This window comes from Heterodontus francisci, chromosome 14, assembly GCF_036365525.1.
Source record: "Heterodontus francisci isolate sHetFra1 chromosome 14, sHetFra1.hap1, whole genome shotgun sequence".
In the NCBI taxonomy this organism is placed as follows: Eukaryota; Metazoa; Chordata; class Chondrichthyes; order Heterodontiformes; family Heterodontidae; genus Heterodontus; species Heterodontus francisci.
The window spans coordinates 98118675-98140444 of NC_090384.1; the positions used below are offsets into that span (position 1 = coordinate 98118675).

The 21770-nt window shown below is 44.4% G+C and overlaps 1 protein-coding gene across 5 annotated transcripts in view; it reads left to right on the forward strand.

Moving 5' to 3' along the window:
- Positions 1 to 5997: 5997 nt before the first annotated feature.
- Positions 5998 to 21770, forward strand: part of LOC137377350 (uncharacterized) — a 161041-nt gene continuing 145268 nt past the window's right edge. The window contains exons 1-2 of one of the 5 annotated variants that reach the window (XM_068046932.1): positions 5998 to 6052; positions 9909 to 9975. The gene's annotated coding sequence lies outside the window, so the exon portion shown is untranslated. Of the gene's footprint in view, positions 6053 to 6147; positions 6266 to 6339; positions 6527 to 7279; positions 7402 to 8032; positions 8054 to 9908; positions 9976 to 21770 lie in introns of those variants that run through there. The other 4 variants (XM_068046930.1, XM_068046931.1, XM_068046934.1 and 1 more) reach the window with 4 other exon arrangements.

Consider the following 21770-nt stretch of genomic DNA (forward strand, 5'->3'; position numbering starts at 1 on the left):
GGGTGGGGATGTGGGTCAATTGAAAATTTCAAAACTGAAATTGATAGATTTTTTTTGTTAGACAAGAGTATTAAGGGTTTTGGAACCAAGGTAGGTAGATGAAGCTAAGAGATAGATCAGCCAGGATCAAATTGAATGGCTTAAGGGACTGAATGCCCTCAACTTGTTCCTATGTTTCTTTCCTGACCAATTGAAAGTAACAATTTCCCATACAACATAGGGATCTCAAAAGTGCAGAGAATTATATTTGCATGCAGAATATTATAACTACAAGTTTGCATATGGCTGTGTCTATTACTTATTGACCTGCACATTCACTCCATGCTTCTTTGTGGTAATTACATAGAATTTACAGCACAGAAACAGGCCATTCGGCCGGTGTTTATGCGCCACACGCGTCTCCTTTCATCTTATTCTATCTAATCTTATCAGCATATTCTTCTACTCCTTTCTACCTTATGTACTTAACTAGCTCCCCCTTAAAGGCACCTGTGTTATTTGCATTTTCTTTTTATTCATTCATGGGATGTGGGTGTCGCTGGCTAGGCCAGCATTTATTGCCCAACCCTAATTGCCCTTGAGAAGGTGGTGGTGAGCTGCCTTCTTGAACCGTTGCAGTCCATGTGCTGTTAGTGAGGGAGTTCCAGGATTTTGACCCAGCGACAGTGAAGGAACGGCGATATAGTTCCAAGTCGGGATGCTGTGTGACTTGGATGGGAACTTGCAGGTGGTGATGTTCCCATGCATCTGCTGCTCTTGTCCTTAGAGGTGGTAGAGGTCGCGGGTTTGGAAGGTGCTGTCTAAGGAGCCTTGGTGCGTTGCTGCAGTGCATTTTGTAGATGGTACACACTGCTGCCACTGTGCGTCAGTGGTGGAGGGAGTGAATGCTTGTGGATGGGGTGCCAATCAAGCGGGCTGCTTTGTCTTGGATACTGTCGAGCCTCTTGAGTGTTGTTGGAGCTGCACCCATCCAGGCAGGTGGACAGTATTCCATCACACTCCTGACTTGTGCCTTGTAGATGGTGGACAGGCTTTGGGAAGTCAGGAGGTGAGTTACTCGCCGCAGGATTCCTAGCCTCTGACCTGCTCTTGTAGCCATGGTATTTATATGGCTACTCCAGTTCAGTTTCTGGTCAATAGTAGCCCCTAGGATGCTGATAGTGGGGGATTCAGCGATGGTAATGCCATTGAATGTCAAGGGGAGATGGTTAGATTCTCTCTTGTTGGAGATGGTCATTGCCTGGCACTTGTGTGGCACAAATGTTACTTGCCACTTATCAGCCCAAGCTTGGATATTGTCCAGGTCTTGCTGCATTTCTACACGGACTGCTTTAGTATTTGAGGAGTCGCGAATGGTGCTGAACATTGTGCAATCATCAGCGAACATCCCCACTTCTGACCTTATGATTGAAGGAAGGTCATTGATGAAGCAGCTGAAGATGGTTGGGCCTAGGACACTACCCTGAGGAACTCCTGCAGTGATGTCCTGGAGCTCAGATGATTGACCTCCAACAACCACAGCCATCTTCCTTTGCACAAGGTATGAATCTAACCAGCAGAGAGTTTTCCCCCTGATTCCCATTGACTCCAGTTTTGCTAGGGCTCCTTGATGCCATACTCAGTCAAATGCTGCCTTGATGTCAAGGGCAGTCACTCTCACCTCATCTCTTGAGTTCAGCTCTTTTGTCCATGTTTGAACCAAGGCTGTAATGAGGTCAGGTGCTGAGTGGCCCTGGCAGAACCCAAACTGAGCATCACTGAGCAGGTTATTGCTAAGCAAGTGCTGCTTGATGGCACTGTTGATGACACCTTCCATCACTTTGCTGATGATTGAGAGTAGACTGATGGGGCGGTAATTGGCCGGGTTGGACTTGCCCTGCTTTTTGTGTACAGGACAGACCTGGGCAATTTTCCACATTGCAGGGTAGATGCCAGTGTTGTAGCTATACTGGAACAGCTTTGCTAGGGTGCGGAAAGTTCTGGAGCACAGGTCTTCAGTACTATTGCCGGAATATTGTCAGGACCCATAGCCTTTGCAGTATCCAGTGCCTTCGGTCGTTTCTTGATATCACGTCGAGTGAATCGAATTGGCTGTAGACTGGCATTTGTGATGCTGGGGACTTCAGGAGGAGGCCGAGATGGATCATCAACTGGGCACTTCTGGCTGAAGATTGTTGCAAATGCTTCTGCCTTATCTTTCGCACAAATGTGCTGGGGTCCCCCATCATTGAGGATGGGGATATTTGTGGAGCCACTTCCTCCAGTTAGTTGGTTAATTGTCCACCACCATTCACGGCTGGATGTGGCAGGACTGCAGAGCTTAGATATGATCAGTGAGTTCTGGAGTCTAAAGACTCTGTGGGTAAAGATGTATTTTCAGAATTTTTTATTGGATAGTTTTTGTGCTTCAAAATGATTTTTTTATTTTAAAGAGAAAGATTTTGGTGGTGGGAATGGTTTGAATGATTTATATGTTTTTGAAACTCTGGGCAAGGAATGGAGAATTGAAACACTACTTTAAAACTGTGCCAATTTGTGGACTTTTTTATATAACATCTGTTGAGGGTGTTCTGTGCCATTTGAAAGTTTCTCAACTCCCTCTCATACTAACCACTGCCCGGCTGACACTCCAAGAGTTCTATAAGTGTTAGGGAGTCCCAAAACAACACTGTAAAACTGCAGAAAGCCCTCCGCAAATGTAGAAATTATATGGCAGCACATCTGATAAAAAACTCAGCTGATTTGAGTAAGATCAGACGGTAAATGCTTCCTGTTCACTTTTTCACTTCTCCGCTGACAACTGGATTCTGTCATTCGACCCTTGTTTTAAGGATGGAGATTAAACCCCTTGTCACAGTTAACATTGTCTGGGTAACAAGTACCTGAGTGGAAATTTTACCTCATGAAGATTTTTAAAAAGTGGTAGGAGAGAAAAACACAGACAGAATGATGAGGAGATAAGAGAAGGTTATATTACCACTGAAGATCATAAAAGGACCAATAGTAGGCCATATGGTCCATTGAGCCAGCTCCACCATTCAATAAGGTCATGGTTGACTAAGATCAGGAACTTGTTTGTTCCCTGCTCAACTGTGGTAGCACTCGCGCCCCTGAGTGTTAAGATTGTGAATTAAAGTCGCATTCAGTGATTTGAGCACATAATTGAAGTTGAAACTCCTGGGCAGCATTGAGGGAGAGTCGTCTTTTGGATGAGCCATTAAACTTGGGCACCGTCTGCCCTGTCAGGTCGATGTAAAAGATCCCTTGGCACTATTTCGAAGAGCAAGGGAGTCCTCACTGGTATCCTTGACAATATTTATCCCTCAGCCAACACCCAACTGGTCATCTGGTCATTACCATATTGCTATTGATGGGAGCTTGCAGTGCTCAAATTGGCTGCCGTGTTTCCTGCATTACATCAGTGACTAAGCTTCAAAATGTACGTAATTGGCTGTTAAACGCATTGGGATGTCCTGAGATCATGAAAGGTGCTATCTAAATACAAGTCTTCTTTCTTTGCATCTTCCCTATGACTCATATGGTTTCGTCTATGGCTCAAGTTGTTGACTTCCGTGATTTGGGCTGAAAAGTCCCACGCCTAAGTATTTATCCAACGTCGCCCAGGCTTCTTTGAGAGGACAGATTGCCCACTTGCAGGTGATGATCAAAGAATGGCTGAGGCATTTAATTTGGATTTTGCATGGGTCATTACTAAAGAGAAGGATATCAGGGAGGAGGGGAATCCTGAAGTAGTTTAGAGTGAGATGACCAATGTTATGATGGATAAAAGAACATTTTTAGTGCTATTTAGGTTGAAGGAGGAGAAAATGCCAGGGTCCAATGAGATATACCCTAGGATCTTGCGAGAGGTCCTATAAATCATATTTCTGAGCTCTATTCAACATGGATCTGTGCCAGAAGACCAAGACCAGAGTGACAGTAGCATCCATTTTCAAAATGGGAGACAGAGCTAATCTGTGAAATGCAGACCAGTTGGTTCAGCATCCATGGTCGGTAAAATTTTAGTCTGTGAAGGACGAGATTACCATGTATCTGATAACGACGGAACAGAAGCAGTTAGCACAGGTTTTAAAATCATGTTTGACAAACTGTACAGAATTCCTTGAGGGGGGTAACAAGGCATTGTCAGGGAAGAAATGCAGTGGATGTAGTGTGCATGGACTTTAGGAAAGTCTTTCTCCATCTGTATAACCTTCCAAGAAAAAAAAGAGAGACTTGCATCTCTATAGCGCTTTTCATGGCTACCGGGCATGAAGTACTTCTGAAATGTAGTCACTGTTGTAATGTACAAAAAACAGCAGCCAATTTGCACACAACAAACACTCACAAACAGTAATGTGTTAATGGCCAGATAATCTATTTTTGTGATGTTGATTGAGGGATAAATATTGGCTGGTGCACTGGGGAGAACTCCCCTACTCTTCTTTAAAATAGTGCCATGGGATCTTTTACATTAACACAAGCAGGCCGATGGGGGCCTCCATTTAACATCTCATCTGAAAAACAGCATCTCCAACAGTGCAGCACTCCCTGAGTAGTGTACTGGATTGTCAGCCTTGATTTTTATACTCAAGTCCTGGAGTGAGACTCGAACCCAGAACCTTGTGATTCACGGTGCTACCCAGTGAATCACAGCTGAGATCTCCGCATGCCTCCAATTCTGTTTTCCTAAGCATCCCTGATTTTAATCACTCCACCATTTAGCAGCTGTGCCTTCAGCTGCCAAGTCCCTAAACTCTGGATTTCCCTCTCTAAACCTTGGTACCTCTTTCTCCTTTAAGACACTCCTTAAAATCTATCTCTTTGACCAAGCATTTGGTCATCTGCCCTAATATCTCCTTACATGGCTTGGTGTCAAATTTTGTTTGATGATGCTGCCGTGAAGTGTCTTGGGATGGTTTACAATAAAGGTGCTACATAAATGCAAGTTGTTATTGTTCTTGACAAGGTATTATGGGAAATTACTAGAGAAGGGTGATGAAATTAATGGGAAGATAGCAATACTCAGGTTCATAAAGTTATAAAATGAGCTAATGGAATTTCGGGTCTTATCACAAAGCATAGAATACAAAAGTCATGAATGTCTATAAAACCTTAATAATGCCTTGAGTAGTCTGTAGGATTACAATCCACACTATAGCATGGATAATGATTCTTTAGATATGGTAAAATGTAGATGCACTCAGATACTGTCTGGTGTTAGGAAATACTAAGAAAATCTTAGAAATTGGGGCTTTTTCATGACATCAATGCAGGTTACGGGCGATCAGATCGAAGTGTCCAACATTAAGGAAGCATTGGACACTGACCCGAAACGTTAACTCTGCTTCTCTCTCCACAGATGCTGAGTATTTCCAGCATTTCTCGTTTTTATTTCAGATTTTCAGCATCTGCAGTATTTTGCTTTTATATTGTTGTAGATAGCAGCAGACTGTTCCCAGGATTTGAGGGTTCAAGAAGGAGGGGACAGTGACAGAAGAGTAAATGTAAGAGATTGAGAAAGGGAGCGAGGGAGGAAATTCTTTGCATGGAGAGTTGCGAGGCTTTGGACTTCACTTTGAGTTACTGGTTGAGGCAGAAACTGTGTCGTTTAAGATTAGAATGGATAGGTGGACAGGGGATTTGAAGAATAAAGGGGTATGGTATAGAACGTTATGGGGTGATCTAAGAGATGTTTAAGATGAATAAATGACTTGGTAGGGTAGACAGAGAGAAATTTCCTCTGGTGGGAGAGTGGAGAACAGGGAGGCATAACTTTCAAATTAGAGCCAGGCCGTTCATGTGATGTTGGGAAGCACTTCTTCACGCAAAGGGTGGTGGAAATCTGGAACTGTTTCCCCCAAAAAGCTGCTGAGACTGAGGGTCAATTGAAAGTGTTAACAATGTGATTGATCGGTTTTTTTGTTGGACAAAAGGATTTAGGAGATACTGAACAAAGGCAGGAAGATGGAGTTCAGATACAAACCAGCCATAATCTTGAATGGCAGAACAGGCTGGAGGGGCTGAATGGCCTCCTCCTGTTCCTCTCAGGGTGGGTAAATGTGATTCGATCTCCTCAGGTGGAGGGTAAACAGGGCGGGGACTGGTTGGGCTGAATGGCCTGTTGCAATATGTTGATATTAAGTATTAGATTCCGGTTTAGGAGTTTTCGCGGACATTTATCAAACTCTGTTGTATTTCTGTCGGAGAACAAAAAAAAAATTGCCAGTCACTGCTTCCGGAACCGATGGCAGCAACTGGCCTGGTGAGGGAAGGAGGGAGAGGGGGAGAGGGAGAGGGAGAGAGAGAGGGAGAGGGAGAGGGAGTCCCGGTCCAGCCTATTCCGGGGAGGGAGTCGGATTCGAACCTCAACCCGCTCCGCTGCAGCTCCAGCGCCTGTGAAGCCGGGTCGCTGGTTACTGGCCCCGGAACAAGTGACCGCTCCCCGCGGCTTAGAGTCGGTCACAGGGAACTACTGGAACCGGGCAATAACCGGGCCTGAAACTGAGTCCAAACAGGAGGCGGGGTGAGGGGTAACGAGGTTGGGGGGGATGTGGGAGGGGTTGGGGGGAGACAGGGGGCGGGATGGGGGGTAACGAGGTTGGGGGGGGATGTGGGAGGGGTTGGGGGGAGACAGGGGGTGGGATGGGGGGTAACTGGGGGGGGGAGGGGAGGGGGGGACGGAGAGAGGGAGGGGACGGGGGAAGGGAGGGGGGAGAGGGAGCTGATGCACAAGGAAAGGAGTGGGGACAGAGGGAGGGAATGGGAGGCAGAGCGAGGGAGGGCGATGGCAGGAAATGGGAGGGGACGGAGTGGGTCAGAGGGAGACGGAGGGAGTTGGGGGAAGGGAGGGGATGGAGGAAAGGAAGCAGAACAGAGGGGGGGGGGAGTGGGACGGTGCGACAGAGGGGTAAGGAGGGGAATGGGGAGGGAGGGAGAGGGGTACGGGGAGCAAGTGAATCGGAACATAGGGAGGTGGGATAGGGAAGGAGGGAGGGAATTGAAACAGAGAGGGGGGAGGGAATGAGGATAGAGGGGAGTGGGGGAGGGGATTGACAGGGAGAGGGAGGGAGGGAGAGGGGTTGAGCGGAGTGGGGGAGAGAGAATAGTGAGTGGGATGCAGCGGATCAAGGTGGGAGAGAGAGGGGAAGGAGAAATAGGGCGGAGAGGGAGAGGGGAGATGGAGGGTGGAGAGAGTGAGCGAAGGAGGGTGGAGAGAGCTGGAGGGAGGGTGAAAGGGGTGAGAGTGCGGCAGGTCAAGAGGGAGAAGGAGAAAGAAGCAATTGGAGAAAGAGATACTGCAGAGAATATGTCACTGGGGAGTGTACAGAGTGAGAGTGAGGGAGAGGAAAGGAGGTGGGAAGGGAAGGAGGAGACAAAGTGAGAGAAGGAAGGAATGGAGTGAGTGGTAAAATAATGAAGTCAAAGCACAACACAAGTCATTTCTGTCTCAGACTGAACAGTTCAATTTTATTGCAATATAAAAATTAGAAAGAGAACAGTGCGTTATAACACAAGGCTTCAGAAAGGCCTGAACAGTTATAGTGGGAGCTAATTTTCTGGAATTTGTTGAAATAGGAAGTATCAGTGCACCCAGTGCTTTCCCAGTGGCAGTGTCACACACACTGGCTGGTCTAGTACAAGTGTACAGGATCATATCAGTCACAATGGACAGATTCTGCTGCTATCATCACCTTGAGCAGGGGGTTCAAACATACAGCTGCCCCCACATGGGTTAGGCACAGGACTCGGCTAAGTACCAGAATGATTTCGTGCCCACTGTGTAAATTGAGTTTGCTATCCCTGGCCCAGAGGATACAGGAGAGGGTATTAGCTGATGCATATTAACTATCGATGAAATTGAGTCTGCTATCTCTGGATTCACACTGATGCAGGGGGCATTAGCGCTGTATTTATTGCCTGCTCATTGCAGTGGGGAGAACCTAACAAGACACCACCTTGTTGCTTCTGGATGCTGGTATGCAGGGTCCTCTAAAGACTGGTGCACTGGAGTTTTAACATGCAGTGTCCTGTGATGGAGAGGCCACTCCACGTAAGAACGTGAAATAAGAGCAGGACTGGGCCATGTGGCCACTCGAGCTGTTCCACCATTCAGTAAGATCATGGCTGAGCAACTCCACCTTCCCGCCTTATCCCCAAATCCCTTGAATTCCTTAATGTTCAAAAATCTATCGATCTCAGTCTTGAATATATTCAACGACTGAGCATCCACAGTCCACTGGGATAGAGAATTACAAAGATTCACAACCCTCTAAGTGAAGAAATGTCTCCTCATCTCAGTCCTAAATCCTGACACTAAGGGTGGCATCTTGCCGACATGTTTTTAAATGCAGACTGGGACCATTTCCATGGTGGAAGATTCCAGCAATGTCACCAATTGGGCACTTAATTGTTCCTAATTGGCTACCTGCCACTGCCCAGCAGGTAGCCAGTGCTCTCTGACCCCACCTCTGGCAAGATCACTCGGAGGTGGGAATGCATTGGGTAGACGACCCCATGCACAACTTTCAGAAACTCCTTGCCCTTCCCCCTCCAAAGCTGCCTCTGCGTGGCTGATAGGATTCCGCCCTACGCCCCCTAGTTCTAGACTCTCCTTCCAGGGGAAACCGCATCTCAGCATCTACCCTGTCAAACTCACTCGGTCTTGTATGTTTTAATTTCGCATGTTACGTTTTGACAAGAGAGTGCGACTGCACATTCCTGTAAGCAATGAGTGCTTCTGAACCTCAGCAGTCAGGTTGTTGTAAGTTGTGTAAATACAGGGTATATGGCGTGAGGAATAAAAAACTATAAAAAGATCTTATTTTGGTTAATTTTGTACATGTTGATAAACAACATGCATACTTACATTGGAGTTTTAGAGATTATTAAAAAAAACAATTTGCACTTTCAGACATAATGTACAGGGATATAATTTTTGGAAAACACGGCGAGTTAATGAATCTGTGTATCATATTAAAAAGTTTATATTTGAATTCTTTAGTTATGTTTAATCTCAAAATTTGCAACCAATTCATAACTTTGATATTTGTTTGCTCTCTTTGCCCATTCCTGTGCAATAATTAATATCTTTTTACAGAAATTGAATTTCTAGCACAGAAACAGGCCATTCAGCCCAACAGGTTTATGCTTTTTATGCTCCCCATAAGCCTCCTCCCACCTTGCTTCATCTAGTCTTATCAACATATACTTCTATTCATTTTCTCCCTCATGTGGGGAGGAGGTGGCATAGTGGTAATGTCACTGGACTAGTACTCTAGTCGCCCATTTGGGGCAGCACAGTGGCGCAGTGGTTAGCACCACAGCCTCACAGCTCCAGCGACCCGGGTTCTGGGTACTACCTGTGCGGAGTTTGCAAGTTCTCCCTGTGATCGGGTGGGTTTCTGCCGGGTGCTCCGGTTTCCTCCCACAACCAAAGATTTGCAGGTTGATAGGTAAATTGGCCATTGTAAATTGCCCCTAGTGTAGGTAAGTAGGTGGTAGGAGAATTGAGGGAAGGTGGGGCTGTGGTAGGAAATATGGGATTAATGTAGGATTAGTATAAATGGGTGGTTGATGGTCGGCACAGACTCGGTGGGCCGAAGGGCCTGATTCAGTGCTGTATCTCTCTATGACTCTATGCTTATCTGGCTTCCCCTTAAATGCATTTTCGTGATTATTTTACTGATCTTTTTTAACATTTACATTAAAGTATGTGCAAAAGGCTTTCACTTTTCTGCAGGTGAAGTTGAATTTGTTAAGTGTATAAAGATTCTCACGGTTTTTAAATGTGTGAGGCGATAAGGAATGGAGCCTTGAACATTTTCCCATGCACACTGTTCTTGGCTGTAATCCACATTTTCCTTCCCAGTCCTATAACAGTAATGTTTTCCTCCTCCATTTCGCAGACCACCAGCCTACCATTGTTGAACTGATCTTCCTTGCAAAGCCCTCTGTGACGTGTTGACCACGCAGGTAAGGGAAAAAGTAAAAGCTTTTATTAGCCGTTTTAATCGAATCATGTTGGCGGAATTTGTTTATGAAAGGATGACAATTGTTTTGAGTTTCTTTCAGTCATAATTTCATTGGTGTACCAAGTCAAGGTCCGTCAACAGAACAGAGGTGAGCTTGAAATAATATGTAGGCAGGAGGCATCTAGACTGCTTGAGATTCGCCTAATGATTAGATGTTAATTCCTATTTAGTTATCTTTAAATTTTATTATCTGATGCATTAATTATGATTTTGGAGCATTTTGTTTAAATAATGTTCTCCTCTCACTGTGTGCAGCCTTTTTCATTTAAATTACCTTTGTCTGGTGTCTATAGAATATTTAATAAATATTTATAAGAATGTAGGTGTTCAACCTGAGAAAGGGTCTTGGGAGCTGTGGGCCATTGGATTGTGTCTATCGTGAGATTTTTGTAATTGTTGACATGCTGACATGTTTTTTACTCCCTAGTACCCCAATGGGAATTTTCCTTTTGGATGGCTGATGGTTGGAAGTTAGAACGGACAGTTCCCCAGGAATGTGTCAATTTTTTGCAGGAACCAGTAGTTCCGAGGATGGTGGGTGGAGGGGTCGTCCTGTGCAGATAAGTTTGAAAAGCACTGGCTTAGAGCCCCCAAGTAGGGTTGCCAACTCTCCAGGAATTTACAGACTGATCTTTTAAAGACTGATCATTGCTGCTAAGAATGCCCAGGATCGAGATCATAGGGAGCTTTAAAATAAAACTGGGTGTTTTGTTTTACTATTTTCTTTGAACATTATTGTTTATTAGTTTTTTTAAAATATTCATGTCGAGGGAAGGCTAACCAGGTGGGGCAACTGGAGGTCATGTGATGAAACCTGCAGTACTATGTCCAACCAGAGTTTTTGCCAGTAATGTGCCTGGAGCTGGTGTGGGAAATGGGGTGGGGTGTGTCTGGGTGAATGGGAGTGGCAAGCTGGAGTGAGGGGAGAATGTATTGGGTGGTTGAGGTGTAGGGAGTGGGGGGAAATGAGGGGCCTCATTGTCTGTGAGTGCTTTTTATTTCTTTGTTTGGCTGCTCCTGGTTGTCACTGGAATTAGCTTTGGAGTGTGGCCTAGTTTACTATCAGAACAAGCAGTCCAAGTGGCTTAGCTCCTACAAGGCCAGAAGCAGACACAGCAGAGCTACAAATCACACTGGTGCTTTCTTCTTTTGCTTGTGACACAGTGGAGAATGTAAAGTCCGTGTGTTTTCCACAATCCTACGCTGACAATAGTAAAGCTGCCAATAGAAAAACATCTATCTCTCATCCGGGAGAGTTTCAAGGTCTGATGCAGAGTTAAGTTTCTCAGTGAGCTAGACTGCACTCGGGTGCATTACGGATGTGCTGTGACAGTATCTGTGCAATCTCCTACAGCCCTCCGAGAACACTGCGTTCCTCCAATTCCGGTCTCACGTGCATCCCTAATTGCCTTCACCCTCACCATTGGCAGCCATGCTGCCTGGGCCCTAAGCTCTGTAAATCTCTCCTTAAAACTCTCTACCTCTCTCTCCTTTTAAGACATTCCTTTAAACCTACCACTTTCACCAAGCTTTTGGTCGCCTGACCTAATATCTCCTTATGTGGCTCTGTGTCAGATAATGCTACAATACTATATTAAAGGTGCTATATAACTGCAAGTTGTTGTTGTAGTCTGAGCACAGCAAGTGGATTATTCTATTCAATCTTTATTGAACTTGAGCAGAAAATTGACAGTTTTGGTGAATTAAGTGTGAATTCCTATTCAATGCATCCCAGCCCTTGTTAACAATACAGCAAGTGGAAAAAATGCATTTGTTTGAGGATTTGAGTTTTTAGTGGTCTGTCTACACATCAACAACAACTGCAGGTTAAAAATAATCCATCGTTCGTGAGTGTTCTGCGGCCTCCTGGAGATATGTACTTCATTGGCTGTAAAATGCTTTGGGCCATCCTGAGGTCATGCAAGGTGCTATATCAATGCAAGTCTTTTTATCTGATCAGGCTAAATAAACACCAGCTTATTCGTTAAGTCAAGTAATATCCATTCCTACTCTACTTGAGCTGGTTCCCAATCCAGTCTTGTTCACTGCATCATCACTCACATCTTTTAAAAATAATTTTGGTGCAATAAATATTTTATCGTTGGGGCTATGGTCCAATTTGACTGAATGTTAGTTAATGAAAGGGCCGTTAGAATTATAAAGCATCTTGGGGTCTTTGTGCCTGATTGTATTTTCAGGAGTGTTTGCGGACCATGCTTTTGATACTTGGGTAAAGTTTACTGTTGGAGTTATTTTGCGCTGTGCTATTTTATGGCATGTTCAGAATGACTATTGTAGGAAACTCAGGCCAAATGCTATTAACCTTAATGAGGAGTGTTTGATGGTGGAGGAAGAGATACTGGATTTCCCTGTCAATAAACCACCCTGACAGTCAAAACAAACACATGGAGGAACCATCTAAGGAGCAGGCAGATTGCTAATGCAGACTGGGCAATCTCATCTTTCTCCTAATGCCTGATCTCACCACTTTCTTATTGTTTCGCTGCACATAAGATCTCGAGGAGGTTTAGTTTGAGTATGATAGTAACTTTTAGTTTCCATTAAGTACCCCAAACAAGGTCAAAATTAAACACTATGTTTATCAGGTGGTTGTGAATCATTTGTCATTTATCTTCTTTCATTGACTATTGCAAGAGTAGGACAAGGGGACATGGGTTCAAACTAGTAAAAGGTAATTTTGGTATTGATATTAGGAATTTTTTCTTCACACAGAGTGATTAATACACAAAATGGAACTCCAGATTGTTTAATAGCAGCAAAATAATAAACCCTGGAATCATTTGATAAAGATTTGGGTGGTTCATTGGGGTTTTTAGGCTCTGTTGGCCCTGCTTTCAGCTGCCTAGGCCCAAAGCCCTGGAATTCCCTCCCCAAACCTCTCTGCCTCTCGACCTTTCTCTCCTCCTCATGCTCAGCTGAGGTATGGCTCTCACGTTTGGTTCTTCAGATGTGACTCATCACCGCTTTGCTCACTGACTGACATTGGGCTGAATTTTAAGGAGCCCTCGATGTCGGGATCCATGGCTGGGAGGGTGGGGTAGTGCCTGAGGATGGCCCCGGGTGAGGCCCACATGGACCTCAAGGCCTGAAATTACTGGCGGCGCGAAACCTCATGGCGGCCTCTTTGCCCCCAACCCACCACTCGGCAAAGGGACCGCAATTTAAATATTTAAATAAATTAAAATACCTGAATTAATTACTCTCCTGTCGCCTCCTGATGTCCCTCTGTGAACTTCACCCAACAATGCTGGACCTTTGGATCCCCGTCCAGGTAAACGAGGTGCAACACTGGTGGGGTGCGGGAAGGAGGTAAGTTTCTCAGGGCGGGGGATGGGGTGAAACATGCATGTAGGGGATAGTGGGAAGGGTTATAGTTTAAAGTTTGTGCAGTTACGGGGGGGGGTGGGGGGGGGGAAGGTCAGGTGGTAAAGGTAAGTGTTTTGGGGCAGGAAGGGCAATTAATTAATTTAATTGTTATGGGGGGGTGGAAGAGGGCCAAAAGGGATGTATTTATTTAGTTTCATTTAATCTTTAAATATTTAAATTTGCTGGTGGGACTGACAGCCCTTTAAAAATGGCGTCAGCGTCTGCACAAAGGCAACTGACGCCATTACCGGGGACGGACAGCCCACCCCCTCCACGTGATCGGAGAGGGCGGCTGCCCTGGCTACTTAAATGAGCCGCTGCACTTGGAATCGCGGGGGTTCTTTGGCATGCGGCCCGCACAGGGATGAAGCATTCCCAATCCTCTGGGGTACAGAATTCCAAAGATTCACAACCCTTAGATGAGGAAAAACCTCTTCACTCATAGTCTTAAATGATTGGCCCCTAATCCTGAGACTGTGTCCTTCTGCTCTAGATTCCCCAACCAAAGGAAACAACCTCTGTGTTTACCCTGTCAAGCCCCTTCATAATCTTGTAAGCTTCATTGAGATTGCCTCTCATTCTTCTAAACTTCAGAGAATACAGACCCAATTTACTCAGCCTCCCATCATAGAACCACCCCCTCATCCCAGGAACCAATCTAGAGAACTTTCACTGCACCGCCTCCAATGCAAGTATATACTTCCTTAAATAAGGAGACCAAAACTACACACAGTACATCAGGTGTGGTCTCACCAAAGCTAAGTACAATTTGTTTGATACTGTTCCTGTGAATTGCCTTTGGGATGTTTTACTGCGTTAAGGTGCTGTATAGATGTGAGTTGTTTTTTGTTTTTTTAGATCGATGCGTTAAGATCGGTCAAGTGGCCTGTCTCATCCATTATTACCTTTATGACCACAACTACTTGTGGTTTCTCACGGACATTCTCTGATTTCTGCATTCTTTAAAAGAGACCAGACCTGACATATTTAAAGGTGAGCAGAATTTTACAGTAGGACAGCAAATAACTCCTCAATTCATGAGCACAGACAGCATATTGCATCCCTATGTAGCTACGATACAGTTAGGACATGAGCCTTTCCATTAGTATCTCTTAATAACTCGATGTGGCTCAGTTGTAGCACTCTTGCTCGGAGTCAGAAGATTGTGGGCTCCAGCCCGTGTTCTAATTGAATGGCAGAACAGGCTCACGGGGCTGAATGGCCTATTCCCGTTCCGATTTTCCTCATTGTAACACGTGAGCTCATACTCTGGGCTGACATTTCAACAGAGAAAGGAAAAAGAAGCTTGTACTTATACAGTGCTGTTCAATTCTTCAGGATATCCCAAAACACTTTACTGTCAATGAATTACATCTGAAATATAGTCACTGTTTTTAAGGAGATTAATGTGGCAGCCAATTTATACAAGCTCTCTGATGGCAATTGTTGAGCAATGAATGTTAACAGGGAGAGTTCCCTGCTCCTCTTCAAATCATGCACTTTGAATTATTAGTTCCACCTGAGTAGGCAGGTGGGGCCTTTAACATTTCATCCAAAAGAGTGTACAGAACTGAAGGAGTACTGCATTGTTGCAGGTGCCTCCTTTTGGATGAGGCATTTTATCAAGGCTGGATCTGTTCAGGTGGCTGTAAAAGATCCTCTGCTGGTACTGAAGGAAAAGCATGGATTCTCTCTGTCTTGACTAACATTCATCCCTCAACCAGCCCACCAAAACAAATTAACTGTTTATTTATCTCATTCCTGTTTGTGGGGCCTTTCTATAAGGAAAAGAAAGACTTGCATTTCTATAGCGTCTTTTCACAGCTTCAGTGTCCCAAGTGCTTTACAACTCTTGAAGTACTTTGCAAATGTAGTCACTGTTGTAAGGTTGGAGGCCAATCTGTGTACAGCAAACTCCCACAAACAGCAATGTGATAATGCCCAGATAATCTGTTTTATTAGTGATGTTGGTCGAGGGATAAATATTGGTTAGGACACCGGGGAAATGCTCCTTGTTGCTCTTCGCGATAGTGCCCTGGGATCTTTTACACCCACCTGAGAGGGCCGACGGTGCCTCGGTTTAATGCTTCATCTGAAAGACGGCAGCTCTGACAGTGAGGTTCTCCCTCAGCACTACACTGGGTACATTGTGTGACACATTTGCCTATAAAACAGAAACGCCTACACCTGAAATGTTATCCATTGGGTCTGAAGTGCATCCTGACAGTGCAACAGAGCAGCCTGTACACACTTGCTCTTTTTAAAAAAATTCGTTTGTGGGATGTGGGTAACACTGTTTAGGACAGCATTTATTGCCCATCCCTAATTGCCCTCAACATTTCAGAGGGCAGTTAAGAGTCAACCACATTATTGTGGGTCTGGAGTCACATGTAGGCCAGACCAGGTAAGGACAGCAGATTTCCTTCCCTTAAGGACATTAGTGAACCAGATGGGTTTTTACAACAATTAACAATGGTTTCATGGTCACCAATAAACTAGCTTTTAATTCCAGATTTATTAATTGAGTTCAAATTTCACCATCTGCCGTGGTGGGATTTGAACCCGTGTCCCCAGAGCATTAGCCTGGGTTCTGGATTACTAGTCCAGAGTTATTAACTCTGGTTTTATAAACTGTGGTTATCATCCCCGAGACCCCTGTTAGGCTGGAGATCAGCTCACGCAAATCCTGCCTGCCCCTCAAACTCCCGACCGCCTTCATTGACTGATGTTGGCTCACTGACTCGCCACACATCTGATTTCAGCTTCACCTGAACCTATGTCTGCAATCTGCCCCAGTCTCCCGCTTCCCCCGCTGCGTACTCTGCTCCTTTGATAGGACGAAGGGAGAGGGATATTCGCACTATCACAGGGCAAGGGGATCTTTCACATCCTCCTGAGAAGGCAGACGGGGCCTTGGTCTGAAGGTCGACAACTCCAACAGTGTAGCACTCCCACACTACTGTACCCGGGTGTCAGTCTGGATTATGCACTCAGGACTCTCAAGTGGAACTTTAATGCACAATTCTAACCCAGAGGCGAGAGACAGTCACAGCAGACACTAATGTTAGTTGTTAAGCAGATTATTCCTGTGCTAAATATAGTTTCTGGCACTCTCTGACGTCGGAATGCTCTTTCTTGCTCACTCTTTTGTGAAACTATATATTTTTTGAAAGCTTATTTTGTATGGATTCAGATCTATTTTTCTTGCTAAGTTTGTGAACTTACAAACATGAATGGATTTGGGTCACAGATCAGCCATGCTCTCATTGAATGGCGGTACAGACTCGAGGGGCTGAATGGCCTCTTCCTGTCCTTTGATCCCACAACTGTCAGTACACTCCCAATGGAATATTCATAAACATGGCTGTTCCAAAGATTAGACATGTTAATTTTTAGTTTTGGTGTCAGTTGTGTAAAAGATGTACAGAGATATAGAATAGTGGGAATCATTATATATCCCAAGTTGACAAATTAGTTATTAGAGAACCTGTCTTATCAGCAATGTTCCCTGTAAACTGTGCAGTCGTACGGCAACCAAAAAGTCCCTAGACAGGCTGGGCACAATTCAGTCCCTTTAAGTTACCATGCAAAAAATTTAAAGGGGCTGTGCATAATTGCCCGTGCACTCCACACAATAATCAAAGGGTAGATTACTTATCACATCACACAATCTTTCATATAACAACAGCAACAACTTGCATTTATATAGTGCCTTTACTGTAGTAAAACATCCCAAGGCGCTTCACGGAGATGTTATAAAATAAAGTTTGACACCAAGCCACAGAAAGAGTACAGGTGGCCACAAGTTTGTTCAAAGAGGTAGGTTTTAAGGAGCATCCTAGAGGTAGAGAGGTTTAGGGAAGGAGTTCCAGAGCTTGGGGCCCAGGAAGCTGAATGCATGGCTGCCAATGGTGGAGCGATGAAATTTGGGGATGCTCAAAAGGCCAGAATTGGAGGAGGATCTTGGGAGGGTTGTCGGGCTGGAGGAGTTTGCAGGGATAGGAAGGAGGTGTTTTTTTTATTGGTTCATGGGACGTGGACGTCCCTGGCCAGGCCAGCATTTATTGCCCATCCCTAATTGCCCTTGAGAAGGTGGTGGTGAGCTGCCTTCTTGAACCACTGCAGTCCATGTGGGGTAGGTACACCCACAGTGCTGTGTGGCCTTGGAGGGATTTGAAAACAATGAAGAGGTTATAAAATTGAGGCGTTGCTGGACTGGGAGCCAATATAGGTCATGAACACAGGGGTGATGGGTGAATCGGATCTGGTGTGAGTTAGGCGATGGTCAGCAAGTGTTGGATGAGCTGAATGTTATGATGAACAGCATGTTTTCAGATGCGTTGATTACACCATCCATTTCTCTGTTGCATAACAGTTATCTTTATCATTACAGCATTACTTGCTGCAAAGTGCTTTGGGACATTCTGAGGTAGTGAAAGGTGCTACAAAAATCTTTGTTTTGCCTTTGTTTTTATCTTTTCTTCCAGTAGATACCTAGTCTGCTCCTTAGCAGGGAATTGATTACAATCCGCCAGCTTGATTTAGATTTACATTTAGAGATACAGCACTGAAACAGGCCCTTCGGCCCACCGAGTCTGTGCCGACCATTAACCACTCATTTATACTAATCCTACACTAATCCCATATTCCTACCACATCCTCACCTGTCCCTATATTCCCCTACCACCTACCGATACTAGGGGCAATTTATAATGGCCAATTTACCTATCAACCTGCAAGTCTTTTGGCTGTGGGAGGAAACCGGAGCACCCGGAGGAAACCCATGCAGACACAGGGAGAACTTGCAAACTCCAGAATTGAACCCGGGTCGCTGGAGCTGTGAGGCTGCGGTGCTAACCACTGCGCCACTGTGCAGCTCTGAGAGCAGCAGCAACAGTTTCATAAGAACAGAAATAGGAGCTGGAATAAGCCATAAGCCCCTTCGAGCCTGCTCCGCCATTCAATAATATCATGGCTGATCTTCTACTTCAACTCAATTTATCTGTGCAATTCTCATATCCCTTGATTCCTTAGAGCCTAAAAATCTATCACTCGCACAAGAGCACAAGAAATAGGAGCAGGAGTAGACCATATGGCCCATCGAGCCTGCTCCGCTATTCAATACAATCATGGCTGATCTTGGGCTTCAATTCCACTTTCCCACCCGCTCCCCATATCCCTTGATTGCCTGCAAGACCAAATATCTATCGATCCCAGCCTTAAATGTATTCAATGATGGAGCATCCACAACCCTCTGGGGTAGAGAATTCCAAAGATTCACAATCCTTTGAGTGAAGTAATTTCTCCTCATCTCAGTCCTGAATGATTGACCCCTTATCCTGAGACTGTGTCCCCGTGTTCTAGATTCCCTGACCAGTGGGAACAATCTCTCCACTTCTACCCTATCAAGCCCTTTCAGAATCTTGTATGTCTCAATTAGATCACCTTTCATTCTTCTAAACTCCGGAGAATATCGGCCCAATTTACTCAGCCTCTCATCATAGGACAACCCCCTCATTCCAGGACCAATTTAGTAAATCTTCACTGCACTGCCTCCAGTGCAACTATATCCTTTCTTAAATGTGGAGACCAAAACTGCACACTGCAGGTGCGGTCTCACCAAAGCCCTGTACAATTTTAGTAAGACTTTTTTATTCCTGTATTTCTTGCAGTAAAGGCCAACATGCCATTTGCTTTCCTACTAGCTTGTTGCACCTGCTTGTTAACTTTATGCGTTCCTTGTACAAGTATCCCCAAGTCTGTCTGAACATCAACACTTATCAGTTTCACACTTTTCAAAAAATATTCTGCTTTTCTATTTTTACGACCAAAGTGAACAACTTCACACTTCCCTACATTATACTCCATTTGCCATCTTGTTGCTCACTCACTTAACCTGTCTATATTTCTTTGCAGCCTCACTACATCCTCCTCGTAGCTGACCTTTCCACCAAGCTTTGTATCATCAGCAAACCTAGATACATTACCCTGTCTCTTCATCCAAGCCATTAATATAGGGTGTAAATAGCTGAGGCCCTAGCACTGATCCTTACTACTCACCCCACCATTCACTGCCTGCCAACTTGAAAATGCCCCATTTATGCCCATTCTCTGCTTCCTGTCTGTTAACCAATCCTCTAATCACACTAATATATTATCCCCAACACCATGAGCCCTTATCTTGCCTTTAATCTTTTATGTGGCATCTTATTGAATGCCTTTTGAAAATCCAGGTATACTACATCTACTGGTTCCCCTTTATCTACCCTACTAGTTACATCCTCAAAAAACTCTAATAAATTAGTTAAACAGGATCTGCCTTTAGTAAAACCATGCTGACTTGTTCTAATCAGACTATGCTTTTCCAAGTGCATTGTTAAGACTTCTTTAATAGTAGTTTCCAGCATCTTCCCAACAACCGATGTTAGGCTAACTGGCGTGTAGTTCTCCGTTTTCTCCATACCTCCTTTCTTGAAAAGCAGTGTAACATTTGCCAACTTCCAATCTGACGGGACCATTCCTGAATCTAAGGAATTCTGGAAAATCATAGCCAGCGCATCCACTATCTCTGCAGCTATCTCTTTTAGAACCCTAGGGTGCAGGCCATCTGGCCCTGGGGACTTGTCAGATTTTATTCCCTCAAGTTTCTCCAATACTTTTTCTCAGCTGATATCAATATCCTTAATTTCCTCACTCTTTTTAGCCCCTAAGTTACTGCCTATTTCTGGTATGGAACTTGTGAAGACAGACACAAAATATTTGTCTTTTATTTCTCAGTCTTGAATATACTCACCGACTGAGCTCCCACAGCGTTATGAGGTAGAGAATACCAAAGGTTCACAACTCTCAGAGTGAAGACATTTCTCCTCATTTCAGTCCTAAATATCCAATCCCTTATCCTGAGAATGTGTCCTCTAGTTCTAGACTCTTCAGTCAGGGAAACAGCCTCTCAGCATTTACCCTGTCAGACCCTCTTATGAATTTTATATGTTTCAATGAGATCACCTCTCATTCTTCGAAACTCACCGAGAATGTAGGCCAACTCTGTTTGATATTGTCTCAAGTTGCAACCTTATATATTCCAAAATAGTCAGTAAACATGGCAGTTTGAGTTTATTATTTTTGATTTATGAGTGTTTTGTGTTCTTTAACATAAATTTAGCCTGATGGGTAGATAGATAGACCTGCTTGACTGAATTGTGAAGGAAATGTCTCCTAACGTATCTGGAAAGATGTACAGCCAGACCGTCATTGGTTGTTTCTCAGTCTGTGATGTTCCACCTGTCTATCAATCATTTTTATATCTATTTGTGACTTTTGCATGCATTCATCACATTCCAGCTGATGTACCCTCTTTGCAAAATTGTATAACCACTTGCCTTATTGCTAAAAAGCCAGTCATTTCATGGTAGGTTCTTTTGACTTAGAAACCAGATGCAGTTGACCTCATGAGTTGAAAAGCAGCTAGAATCTAATTTACTTTTTAAAAAAAATAAAAGTTTGATTTGCATCTCTAATGAAGTGTGGCAGAGAAAGTGTGACAGATATGTGCTAATCTGTTTCCCTGTGGGAATACTTAATACTAACCTTCAAAGGGACAGGCTGGCAACTAAACACATCCATATTCCAGACATTAAACTGCCTGTGAGCACCAACAGAGGAGGCCTGCCAGCAGCATTAAAATCCATAAAATCACAGCAACTTGCTTCTTGATTGACCAGCGATCACTGGTTAGCTGGATTTTTAATTCAATATAGTGAAAGCAATGCTGCAGTTTGAAGAATCATATTCATGAAGGAACTCTGGCTGAACAGAGCTGTCGGGAGCTGTCACTGCAGTCAACTCCGCCCTCTAATGTCGAGTTCATGAATTACAGTAGGCCAAGGGGAGAGTAAGAAATCGAAGTGGAAAGCAGCCCCATTATCATTTACCGTATATACTTGTGCAGAAGTTGATTTTGTGTAAAAGCTGATCCATGACTTTAGGCCAAATAATCTTGAATTCTTCCGATATCTCGTGTAAAAGTCAACCTTAACTTTCAGAGTGCAGACAGGACATTCTAGTCACGCACTCGTATAAATACTCAAACGTTCAGCTAGGACCCCAACATTTTTTCAAGGAAAAACAGCAAATAGACAGCGCAGTTTAGTCGTTGCGTGCACAGAGAAGGCGAATAATTGTGCGGCACAAGAGAATTCCAAGTATCGGCGAAGAATGTCCGGAATTGGAGAAAGCTTTTCACACAGCTCATGAAGATGCCAAAGAATAAAAGTGCCATCAGGGGAAAGCCTAGCAAGTGGTTGTAATTAGATAGTAAAGTTGCAGAATGGGTCAGCGAGTGTTGCCAGA